The sequence below is a fragment of the Nicotiana tabacum genome, chromosome 21 (genome assembly GCF_000715075.1).
Source record: "Nicotiana tabacum cultivar K326 chromosome 21, ASM71507v2, whole genome shotgun sequence".
Taxonomy (NCBI): domain Eukaryota; kingdom Viridiplantae; phylum Streptophyta; class Magnoliopsida; order Solanales; family Solanaceae; genus Nicotiana; species Nicotiana tabacum.
Genome location: NC_134100.1, coordinates 40,503,967 through 40,517,598, shown reverse-complemented (window position 1 = coordinate 40,517,598; position 13,632 = coordinate 40,503,967). Strand labels below are relative to the sequence as shown.

Below are 13,632 nucleotides of genomic sequence, written 5' to 3'. Positions count from 1 at the left end.
GCGGAAATCTAAGTCTATCCGGACATAATATGAATCTAGCTACGTACGGACTTTCATCACCTGGTGCATACGTAGACCCCGTAACAAGTAACACATAACAAATACATCACCTAGGGGTGGTTTTCTCCTCACAGAGTTAAACAAGAGACTTACCTCACTTCGAAGTTTCATAACCAGCTCCAAGGCCTCTCTAACACCTCAAATCAAAGCCCGTCGATCCAAAACTATTCAAACAACGTGCAAACCAGTCAAAATATATTCTAATATCCATAATTAATCATTTAAACAATTTCCAACTCCGCTTGAGCAGTCTATAAAATCAACCCTCGGGCCCACGTACCCGGATTCCGAAAATTTTTGAAGATAAATCCTACCCATAACATTACTAACTCGAATATACAATTTATTCTTAATTCCATTTCCAAAACCGTGGTCAAAATCCAATTTTTTTATTTCTAGATTTTCTTACCAAAATCCCATAAAGTTTCCTAAATTTTCTTCCTTAAATCCACATATAAACCTTACATTTAGCTTACAATAAGTGGAAAATTACTTACCTTATGTTACATGATGAAATATCTTCAAAATCACCCAAGAACCGAGTTCCCAAAATCCAAAACGAAATGGGGAAAAGGACCAAGTTCGACACTTTAATAATCTGCCCTATTTCGCTTCTGCGAAGTCCCCGCCCAGTCGCACTCTCGCACATGTGGAACCAATTCCGCTTCTGCGCCATCGCAGGTGCGAGTCTCCTTTGCGCATATGCAAAGACAACTGCTTCTGCGCTGAAGATTTCCACCTCTGCGGGTCCACTTTTGCGGACCTTTCTCCGATTCTGCGTATCTTCACTCTAGGCCCCATTTCGCTTCCGTGCTCATGCACCCGCATCTGGGTCCTGGGGTAGCGTTCGCGTAGGGTCTTCTGTGGAGCTGGTATTTTTGGCCTTCGTAATCGTGATAAAGATCCCGCGATCGCGATGCATAGGCCTGGGTAGTCTTAAATAAGTCTATTTCGAGGGTTTGGTTATTTCATCAAATTTTGAGATTGTGAGCTCAGATTTGGGCAATTGTTGCCGTGATTTTCACGATTTGGATTGGGTTTCGAGCCGTTCGGAGGTTGATTCATACGGGATGGCGCTTTTAGAGTACCGTTTTGGCTCTTTTGAGGTAAGTATCATATCTAAATTTGGTGATGCACTAATTTCCTGAGTTATTAGTGATAGCTATGTGTTATGGATGTCGCATATGTGGGGGTTTGAGCCCATTAGCATGCATAGGGTATTATTCATGCTCGAGATAGTGCTCAGGTTGTGATGGGCTTGAATTGATTACTGAGCTTCATGCTATTATGTTTTTTATGTTTGTACCCCCTTTGTGAACTAATTGAATCATGTTTGAATTTACATATAGGTTGATCTCTTGATTGAACCTGATAGTTTCTATTTTGTGATGAAGTTTCCTAATTTGAGCTATGGTAGTATACTTCACACATGCATACACCTTAGCATGTCATTTATATTAGTTCATGAGTATGTAATTTGACATTCATTGTTCAAGTACATGCTTTCTTGTATATATGCTTTCTGTGTAATATGGATTGGACTGATGGCATGTGAGTGGTCTGTGTGAGATAGTTACTATGAGCACGTGAGTTGTCCGTACTGGATTGTTATTATTGGCATGTGAGTTGTCCGTGCGGGTTGTTACTGATTGCACATGAGTTGTCCATGCGTATACGAGTTATGATATTATTGGCACGTGATTTGTCCGTGCATCACGTGAGTTATCCGCGCGGTTGATATTATTGACACGCGAGTTGTCCGTGCAACACCTGCGTTGTCCGTGCTGTTGATATTATTGGCACGTGAGTTGTCCATGCAGCGTGTGGATAAGGATCCATCCCCAGGGGCATCCTCTCATGTTTCTCTCTTGATGGTGTACATACGGTATGAGGAAAGTTGATCACTGGTTTGGTTTGGTTATTGTATTGTTGAGGAAAACTGACCAATGTTTGTTTTTGTTACTGCATTTCTTCTCTACTTGCAATTTCCTTGGATATATACATGATTTTGCTGCATATCTTCTCTATTTGCTAGCTCTGGGGTGTATACATGCCTTTATGCATATCTTCTCTATATGCTACCTTACTTGATGAGGAGAGACAAGGTACATATCTTCTCTTTATGTGAACCCGTGTGACTTGACTTGTTTAATCATGCATATCTTCTCTATATGCAAGTTTGATGATTTAATGATATTGGACTCATATCTTCTCTATATGCCGGATTGTTAACTGATTCAGGACTTAGCACATTATCTCTTTGTGCACCGATGTGGTTTTATTTGTGTTGTATAATTGGATAACATCAGTGTTGTATACTTGTGAAATATAGGAATTGACCTGGTTATTAGCAAGTATCTTGCTACTATTACCTCGCCGATGTTAGTTATGATACTTGCTAAGTACATGAGATCGGTCGTACTCATGCTACACTTCTGCACATTGTATGCAGATCTTGGAGCTGCTGCTGCTGTGGATGACAAGAGATGGCATTGAAGATGTACCTACTTTCCGAATATAGCTACCACTTGTCCGTGGTAGTTTTATATTCATATTCTGTTTATGTATATTACAAACAAATAATGTATTTATTTTCATATCAACTTTGTAAATCTAAGTCTTAGTAGTTCATGATCTGTACTACCAATCCTTGAGTTATTGTATGGAAACTCAGCTATGTCATTTATTGATTATCTATGATCTTCATTAGAGTTGTGTTGACTGTTGCTTGGCTTACCTAGCGAGTTGGGGTTAGGTGTCATCACGACTAGGTGAATTTATAGGTCGTGATAATAGGCATGATTTCTAGGTGTAACAAATAGGCACTGTGAAAGAGACGCATAAAAAGGACAACATCCTATAGGCCTAATTTCTACCCATTGCACGATCCTATTCGCGTGCCGTCTAATAAACGATGAAATAAGCAATGCTCCCCGTCCCCAGATTTTACTCACATCCCCATAGTTAGTTACATGATTATTACATACCCAAGAATAAAGAAAACAAAACATACAGGCCTAAAATGAACAAATACATAGCCTAGAGAATTATAATCATGAGCCCAGGTAAGTATTTGGGCCTTCAGGATCTTCCCAAATGCGACCAACGCCCAACAGTCTAGCCTAGGATCCCACAGTAGCGGCATATGGCCCAATCAATCAAGCCCGAGTTCAGTTTGACCACTTATAATCACCCCTTCACACATTCTTAACGACTACCAGCCCAACGTACATGCAAATTCTTATAGACTAGTCTTTTATATGCACGATTATGAGATTGACACAAGTCTTAGCTAGAAGATGCACACAAAGCTCTATATGCATGATCTATAAAGTTAAGGAGTGCACACATTTCCTAATTTCACAGTGATCTCAGGTTCAATGCAGCAAAGGAAAGACACACATGAATTTACTAAGTCTAAACAGAAGGGAGCATGAAGTCGTATAGACATATGTACTAAATTTCACCAAACCAAACAGAGATGAAAGTGAAGTCCTATAGTCCTGCTATTTACCATGACAAGGAACATGCAGAAGAGGTTTCAAGGATATGTTTCTCAACTTAAGATAGCAAGGTAAGGCACATGTAGCATCATATTGAGTTTCCGGAAATAAACATAAAGCAAACCCCTATAAACATGATCTCTATTAACAAGTTAATACAGTCAGACATAAGATATCACTGGAGAGTCCTATATGCCTAGTACCTACTGAATTTAAATATTAGCTTGGAGAAAAGAATACAAGTTTAACAGAAAAGGTCCTATTGGCATGGACTCTAGAATGCATTGAAGGTTTGAATGAGAATGGTCAATCGAAGTGCAAATTTTAATCATAGCATTTAAAGAAGTCAGTCACATATGTAAGCTTCAATTATATAGAGTCTTTGGGTCATGATAAATAACAAGAATTAAGAGAAAGTCAAGTATGCAGGCTTCAATCACAAAGACATCTAGAGTTATAGTTTTGACGATATGGTACTACACAAGAATATTAACATCACAGAAGATTGAATTGCTTTGTTAAAGGATTAGGCTTAATAGTGAGGCATAAGCATAATTGATTGATCTTATGGGTATACTCTTCTAGGTTAATTTTAGGAAGACATGCAAACAGACATAGAAACTACTAGGGAATCACATTTAGAGTACGGACAAATAATACATGAGTCACATAAACAGGCATGGTATCAAAAGGGCACGCATAAAGTTATTCCTTGAACTATAAAGATATACGACTACAAAGAAGATGCGAAGAAGTCTAACATGTTTTAAAGGGGAAGAAATACATATGGTGTCACGATCCAAAATCCCGCCTTGGGTGTCATGATTACACCTAGTCTCTAAGACCAGGAAAGCCGATTACTCTTACAACAGTTACGCCAGTTAAACATGATATTATAAAGCAGAATTTAATATAAAATACCGAAATAAAGGTGATGCAAGTCTACGCGGCGATAATCACAACAATCCTCTCAAGACGAGGTAATACAGAGTCACAAACTCTACTGAATACATAACATAATTCAAAATACAATACTGTTCGGATAGAGATTTGACAGTAGTAATATAAGCAAAGGACTCCATGGGACTGCGGCAACCAAACAGCTCTACCTTGAATCCTCGCGATCAAGAAGCTAACTTTGCTTGAATCCGTTATCTCCAATACCTAGATCTGCACAAAAATGTACAGAAGTGTAGTATGAGTACACCACGGTCGGTACCCAATAAGTATCAAGACTAACCTCGGTAGAGTAGTGACGAAGTACAAATCAAGACACCTACTAGTCATAATAATCTGTGCAGAATATCAGTATAAAGCTAATAACGGAAGCAAGAAACCATAACGGCAACAAGGGATACACATGTAGAAAAGTAGTAATGTAATCAGAACAACGTTAAGTACCGGTGAAACCAAATAAAAAAAATAAATGACAACCAAATATTCAAACCGCTCTAATACAAGTTTCACAACAAAAATTACTATGAGATACCTCCTTTCAAAATCACAAATCACGAGTCCCAAATCACCAATCATATGTTTGTGGCACTTCGTGCCCATATTATAAATCACAACCGTACGGATAACTCACCTGCCAATTCCTCAACCCGCCCGTCATAGTCACAGGCTCACTATCAAAATCCGCCTGGTGTGGTCACATGTCCAATATCACAATGGAAATAGATACACAAGAATACGTGTGCGAGATCAATAAATCTCAAGTTTCATACTTCTTAACCGATATAAATGTCATGCTACGGTGTATGTATGTGCCAGTGTACTATTACACATCGAGCAACTAATTGGAAACAACACAACAAGTCACGTAAGGTGCATGAAACACACAAGAAAAATTACACCATCACATGAATATCATCAACATCGTGCCCCCAGACAGTCACATATCATCCCTGACATAGCCACCCTTATTTCTCCCCATTGACAAATCATAATAACAATCTGTATTACTCCAGACAATGTATATCAATAGTCACATGTATCACTCCGCTTAGACAATAACACAATAGCCACCCGTATCACTCCGCCCAGACAATAACACATTAGCCACCCGTATCACTCCGCACAATCAACAACAGTGAGATGCCACCCTTATGCTCCGCATAGAAATAATTAATCCACACAATAAATTCACATGTGTCAGCATCACAACAACACAATATATCAACTCGTACCACAAGTGCCCATAGGCCACAACCTTTCCAAAACAACAATATCAATATCAACACAACACATAGCCCACGACTCAACCACAATGTGCATAAGAATCGCAATAACAACAAAATGAAATGGGAAAAATTACTCGACAATGAAAAATAGTCCATTAAACAACAACTTCAACTAAAATAGGTTAATGTCTTTCAATGACTTCACTTCAATTAATTGCTTAAGAATAAACTCAATAATGAAAGTATTTTCATGCAATTGCAACTCCAAATATTAGTGTATGGCACAAGCTAACAATGAAAGAGATGGTCATGAAATAGCAACTACGTCTAAATGCATGAGAATAAATTGTCAACGAGGGATATCATGTAACAACTTCAATTAAGAATAACTTAACAATAAAGAAGGTCACATTACAATAAAAGAGGTAACAACTTCAAATAGAGCATATAAGCGTAAACTTGATAAGTAAAAGATATAACATGTGCTAATAACTTCAAATAAAGCATGTGAGAGTAAACTTGACAATTAAAAAATATAACGTGCACTAATAACTTAAAATAAATGCATGAAAGAAGCCTAAGAGTCTAAACCAGTCAATTTTCATATATAATCCTGTGTACACACTCGTCATCTCATGTACACATCGTCCACGTAATTCAAATAATGCAATTAAGCTCATCCTACGGGGTAATTTTTTTCACATAAAGTTAGGCAAGATACTTACCTCAATGAAGCTAAATCAATACTCTAAAAAGACCTTTCCGTGTGAAACAACCTCCGGATGGCTCGAATCTATCCAAAATAACTTAATATCATAAATAAAAATCATAAAAAATAATTTCGGATAATAAAGCTTCGATCATTAATAAAAACCAAAAAGTCATCCCAAAAAGTCAACCCCGGGCTTGTCACACCTCATTTTTACGGGGAAAGAAGTTTTTCCACTTTAAGTGATATTATTGAAATGAAATTATTCATTTTACTTTTGAGAGTCGCCACTTAGAATAATTATTTACGGTGTCTCAAGTCATCATTTAATTTAAAATTCCAATTCAAGGAAACTGACTCTCTTTATGTTTGTGAAATACAGAAGATCGGGTAAGGAATTCTGTTAATCCGGGAGAAGGTATTAGGCACTCCCAGATTCCGTAGTTTTAGCATGGTCACTTTATAATCATAACTTGGCTTGATTATCTGTTAATTACGTATTTTAAAATCTATGTGCAATTTAACCTTTTCCCGGATTAACAATTACTTGATGATGGCGTTATGAAATTATCTTGAAACGAACCACGTGTGTGTGAAACTGTTTTATTTAGTGTGCTAAAATTATATCACATGTACGTGTACACGATTAATAACACTTAACTAATTATTAAGATTCTTTGGCCAAAGTCGCGCGGACACATACCTTGATTTATTTTGGGATCATAATTATGTCACACGAACGTGTACATAATCACGATAATATATTAAAAGCATGCCTAAAGCATTCTACGAGTGTTCAAAATTGTTTAGTCTAAACTAATTTATTGTTAATATGAGGCATGATTATGGAAAAGCATTGTGAACTCAAAATGGGTGATTTTATTTATTTATGCCTAAACGTGTAAACAAACCCAATCTTAACACATAGCATTTATAGAAACAATAGATGATCACGTTTTCTTTAATTTAATAAATGGATAATATTATAGGCTTGATTTGCAAAGAAAACATGAGCTAAACTCAGCGTGAGTCCAGACCGCGATACGGAATGGGCTCAACATGGATGGCCCAAACAAAGTTCGCATAGTTTCAAGAGATAAACCCCAAAGCATTTGTTATTTGGAACTGGGCCTAATACTGGCCCAGTATAATAAACTTGATTGAACAAATTTCAGTAGATCCACATCAGCTACATACCCTCAAACAATATGGGTTAAACGATAAGCAAACCCAATTAATTCTAAGAGGTTATAACCCAAATGTTCAGCTAATAACCTAACTGATTTTGCTAATTACAACAATTAGGGAAACTGAGTTATTACAGGCTTTTCAAATTAGCTTTACAAAGAATCAATAAATTAAAAAGTGATCTTCAAATTTTAAACTATGGGAATTAAAATAGAATCAACTATTATACACCCACTTTCACGCCTATGAAACTTTGAGTCAGGCCTGGTACTGGCCAAACTCCCAAACTTTAACATTAGCTAGTGTTTCATTTTCTATTTACAGATCTAAAAGTAATCATTGAAACTTCACATATGATATCAATTACACACCAATGACAATTTTAGCTTTAGGTTATTCATACAAGTCACGAGATCAAATCTCATACTCATCCTCTCAGTTGTTGCTTAGGTTTACAACATGCTTTAGACATTAGCTAGATCAAACAATTCAAATTCAATTCGAATTTTTAATTAGACATGAAAGAATATCTAAGGAACACATAATGAACAAATTGAGGCAGATATTATAACGTCATGACATCCACATTGGCAATTACATAATCTGAGACTGAAAAAAGTACCTGGATAGTGGATAAACAATATGCAATTAGCCCAATAAATGCGAGAGATAAAATGACAGAACTCAACTAAGTAGGACACAACATGCAACTTCAAATATGGACTAAAAACAGCTTGAAAACCCAAGAAAATAGTATAGAAGACCTCCTTGAATCAATCAATATCAGCTAATTATTTTTTAGTATGAAAATCAACCTAAACTTTTACTGTTTTTGTGTTTTTCCTCTAAGTTTTTAAAGCTGAAAATTTCAGATCTCAGAAAGGGAATTTTGAATTTCAAAACCTTTTTTCAGCTCTCTTTGGTGAGAGGTGCGTGAGTGAGAATATATGATAGTGAATATTAGAGTGAATGTGAGCAGTCTGTTATGTAGAATAAATTTCAGCATCTTTCAGTTTTGCTCCCTTTTCTTTTACCCCTCCTAATTTCTGCTATTTTTCTCCCTCACCGGGACCTTTTCAGTTTTTTATTACTAACAATTCCTTTTTACTCTCTTCTAGAAGCTTTTCCACCAATTAAGCTAAAAATTCCTTTAAGTTATTTCGTAATATTACCCTCTTATCCCTGTATTTATCTCTGACCAACAGGCTCATACCCAATCCCCCACTTGACGGGCCAGCCTGTTAAGAAATGGCAGGCCCAATTCTTATGCCCAAATGAACCAGAACAGATCAATCATCTACTGCAGACAAACAATCTCAGATGCAACTGCAACCTAATTAAACATAAAGTAATTGACCAAATATGCAACTAAACTAAAATCAAACAATTAATCACCAACTAATCCAAACTCTTAATTAACCTACTTGAACAGAAATTTCAATACGTGGTCATTAGGCAAAATTAGAGAAAATGGGAAAAGAAGTATACCAGTCAACATAAACAAATTCGGCGAGTGAGAAGATATCCAATGGTGAAAAGACTCCGGCAAGCAATAGAGGAGAGTGAATTCTGGCCGGTCAACGGGATTTGACCGACCTTCGGCGACCTCGAAGTGACCTAAAACTAACGTCAATCGATTTCTCTCGTCAAGAGCAATTGATCAGCATAAATTTCAAGTCAAAACGAATTGAAAAAGGCCGAAAAATCGAAAAGGGGACATATTAGGTTTTAATATTTTCCTAGATCTATTAATCGTGGAATTTGGGTGGGATTTGAGGGAAATGAATAGTGTATTTGGACTGAGGAAGGGCTGGGGATTGTAGGGTGACAATTTGGAGTAATTTGGAGTGGTGCCGCCATCGTGGGCAATATCCGGTGGGCAGTGGGCGACGGAGAACAGTGAGGGTGAGAGGAGGAGTCTGAGCGTGGTCTCTGGGGGTGGGGTAGGATGTTTAGGGAACTTTTATGGGAATAAAAGGCCAGTTCCTGGCCATTGGATATTGTTTGAGGGAAAGTGGAGATCAAGGGGGTCCTGAAGCGGCGTCGTTTTGATTAGTGAAGGGCTGGACCTGGTTGAAAAATGAATGGGCTGGTGTTTGAATGGGTTATGATCTGCACTAAGGGAATTGGGCCGCCTAAAATGTGACCCAATTCGAAATAACAAGCTGACAGCCCACTTCTCTTTTCTTCTTTATTTTAAAACCAAACCCACTTCTCTTTTCTTCTTTATTTTAAAACCAAAATCATTAATTCATTTTCCAATTTTGAACTAACCTGTAAAACTAAACTAGTTATTATTATTTTCTACTTACCAATTAGCTACTTAACTAATTAATATTAAAAATTGACAAAATAAAAAGAACTAGTAAATTAGACATAAAGAGGCTAAAAACATAACAACAATTACTAATGTACTATCTTCTACATATTTTTGTGATTTTTATATTTAAAAATGTCAGTACATGAAATTAAAAACTAGTAACGCAATAAAACCTAAAGTGCAATGAATGAAAGATAGAAACAAATATTTTTGGCAATTTTATGTTTTAAAGTCTTCCTAAATATGCAAATAAACGCAAAACCAAACCCAAATAAAATAGAGAAAATTTTCTAAGAGTCTATAAAACTATTTTGAATATTTTAGGAGTAGTTTTATATGTGGGGCAAAAATAACGTGCTCACAACTACCCCTCTTTGCTCGGAAACGTGAAGAGTTTTCAGGAAAAGACAAAGTGAGTAATCATGAATAATATTTTCTCGTTTGATACTCCATGGGAAGCATTTTAAAAAGTTTGACCGACCTTGCTACCGAGGTTGCTTACATATCCTTGGCTGTAAAGGAATCAAGTCAGTGTAGTTCTGGAAATTTGGTAACTGGGACTACCAAAGATCTGTGATTTCACCGCTGTTGCTGCTGTTACTGCTTGCAGAACTCCTTATTACACCAAAATCAAAATCGAAAGAAGCTAAACAAGCCCATCAGCTATGAGTTACAAGATTCCTATTTATAAGTCTTCTGAAACTTGATCTTGAGTCTTGACTAGTCCTTCATGTAGACTCTAATCTGAACCTTGATGCTTGCTAGCTGTAGGTGCTAGTTCATTCTTCTAGGGCTTCTTCAGATCAAAACGGGAAACGCAATGCTCGTGACTTCAATTATGTCTTGAGCAGTCCATATCTTTTCATCTACTTCTGCATTTTGGATTCACTTCTTTTTTTTCTTTTCTTTTCTTTATTATAGATTGAGACTTATTTTTTTGATCAGCTCAAACTCCGTACCTCAAGATAAAACCTGCTCAGACACCAAAACAAATAAACAAATGAAATGTTTCTACCTAGTTTTTACTAGGAAAATTTTGTGGGTTGTTGTAATAGAACTTCTAAACTACTTCATTATTGAAAGCAATAAAAGGTCAGAAATGGTGTACCTTGGGAAAAAAACATGATTCTTTGGGGATGATGTACCTTTATTATCAAAATGATGCCTCAACTACGGATTGGTGTACCTTATGTTGGGAGAATGCAACTAAGGAATGGTGTACCCAACATTAGCACAAATATTATGGAGTGGTGTACACTGCATTTAAGAGAAAATCAACTAGGGAGTGGTGTACCCTATGTTGGAAAATATAGCTAGGGATTGGTGTATTATATACTGTTAAAGAGACTAGAGAGTGGTATACCCTATAATAACAAAGATATCAGGGAGTAGTATACCCTATAATAATAAAGATATCGGTGAGTGGTGTACCCTGCATTTAATATCATTCAACTAGGGAGTGGTGTACCCTGCTTTTAAGCTCAATCAACTAGGGAGTGGTGTACCCTATGTTGGACAACACAGCTAGGGATTGGTGTACCCTATACTGGTAAATAGACTAGGGAATAGTGTACCCTTATGTCTAAAGATAATCATCAACTAGGGAGTGGTGTACCCTATGTTGGTAAAAGACTAGGGAATGGTGTACCCTATATTTGGAATGATATAAGGGAGTGGTGTGCCCTGCATTTAAGATCAATCAACTAGGGAGTGGTGTATCTTATATTAACAAAGATATCAGGGAGTGGTGTACCCTGCGTTTAAGCTCAATCAACTAGGGAGTAGTGTACCCTATGTTGAAAAACACAACTAGGGATTGGTGTACCCTATATTGGAAATGATATAAGGGAGTGGTGTACATTACATTTAAGATCAATAAAAATATCAGGGAGTGGTGTATCCTGCATTTAAGATCAATTAGTAATGATATCAGGGAGTGGTGTACCCTGTATTTAAGATCAATCAACTAGAGAGTGGTGTACCCTATATTAACAAAGATATCGGGGAGTGGTATACCCTACACTTAAGCTCAAATCAACTAGGGAATGGTGTACCCTATGTTGGAAACATAGCTAGGGATTGGTGTACCCTATACTGGTAAAGAAACTGGGGAATGGTATGCCCTATGTATAAAATATCATCAACTAGGGAGTGGTGTACCCCATGTTAGAAAAAATAGCTAGGGATTGGTGCACCCTATACCGGAAAGGATATCAGGGAGTAGTGTACCCTGCATATAAGATCAAGTAGTAATGATATCAGGGAGTGGTGTACTCTGCATTTAAGATCAATCAACTAGGGAGTGGTGTACCTTATGTTGGACAACACAGCTAGGGATCGATGTATTCTATACTGGAAAGGAGACTAGGGAATGGTGTACCCTATGTCTAAAGATAATCATCAACTAGGGAGTGGTGTACCCTATATTGGAAAACACAACTAGGGATTGGTATACCATATACTGGTAAGTAGACTAGGGAGTGGTATACCCTATGTCTAAAATATCATCAACTAGGGAATGGTGTACCCTACGTTGGAAAATAGCTAGGCATTGGGGTACCCTATACTGGTAAGGAGACTAGGGAGTGGTGTATCCTATATTAACAATGATATTAAGGAGTGGTGTACCCTGTATTTAAGCTCAATCAATAATGATATTAGGGAGTGATGCACCCTATATTTAAGATCAATCAACTAGGGAGTGGTGTACCCTATGTTGGAAAATACAGCTAGGGATTGGTGTACCTTATATTACCATGATTTTGAACGTTTTTTTAAGAATGAGTAAAATGCGGGAAAGAATTTTGAAAAGACTTCCCTTTTTTGAGAATTTTGTTGTTGCAGAGCTGTTTTAGTATCCACATGATTTCCTTTTTGTGGCACCTGCTTCTTGTGAGATTGTTTTGCATTGCACCCATTTCCTGTTTTTCAACAAAGAACAATTTGTTAGTTCAAAATGGTGGTTGGTTTTGTGGCCTTGAGTGTTTCAACCACTCGATCTCGGTCCATCCTATTTTAATGATGATTTCAACTGTAGCTGGTTGTTTCCTGAATACCAATTTGGCTTTCAAACTTTGCCATGATGATCAGTAGCGTGAGACTTAACCTTTTCAACTTTATTCTGGCTTTGTGTGAATTTCACCCTTGACTTCTTTTCTTCCAAAGTTTTTTAATTTTAGAGAATTGGGGAACTTTTGGCTTTTCAAACTTTGCCATGACCGTTAGTCGCGTGAGACATAACCTTTTTAACTTTACTTTGCCTTTGTGGGCACTTCACTTTTGATTTCTTTCTTCCAAAGTTTTCAATTTCATAGCATCGGGGAATCTTGGCTTTCCAAAATTTGCCATGACAATTAGTCACGTGAGACTAAACCTTTTCAACTTTACTTTACCTTTGTGGGCACTTCAATCTGATTTCCTTCTTCCAAAGTTTTCAATTTTAGAGCGTCGGCCAATCATGGCTAGTCGGGATCGACTCAATGCCTTTTCCGAGGCTGAGTGCCTTTTGAATATATCAGCTCGCTTCAAACAAGGGCCCTGTAATTGTTCTTGCCGTCTCTTATTTGCCTTATTTTGGAACAAAGTTAGACTAAAAAGGATGCAAAGAAAAACAAACAATGAAATAGAGAATGAGTTTAAAATAAGAGGTGTCCCTTTCGGGGAACAGAA

General features: G+C 37.1%; 1 long non-coding RNA gene across 1 annotated transcript; it reads right to left on the bottom strand.

Moving 5' to 3' along the window:
* Positions 1 to 4,308: 4,308 nt before the first annotated feature.
* LOC107768081 (uncharacterized) lies at positions 4,309 to 9,620 on the bottom strand. The gene is made up of 3 exons (XR_001644071.2): positions 9,132 to 9,620; positions 6,472 to 6,539; positions 4,309 to 4,733 (listed from the first exon to the last, which is right to left on the bottom strand). It is a non-coding gene; the product is annotated as an uncharacterized LOC107768081 (long non-coding RNA).
* Between the last annotated feature and the right edge of the window lie 4,012 nt (positions 9,621 to 13,632).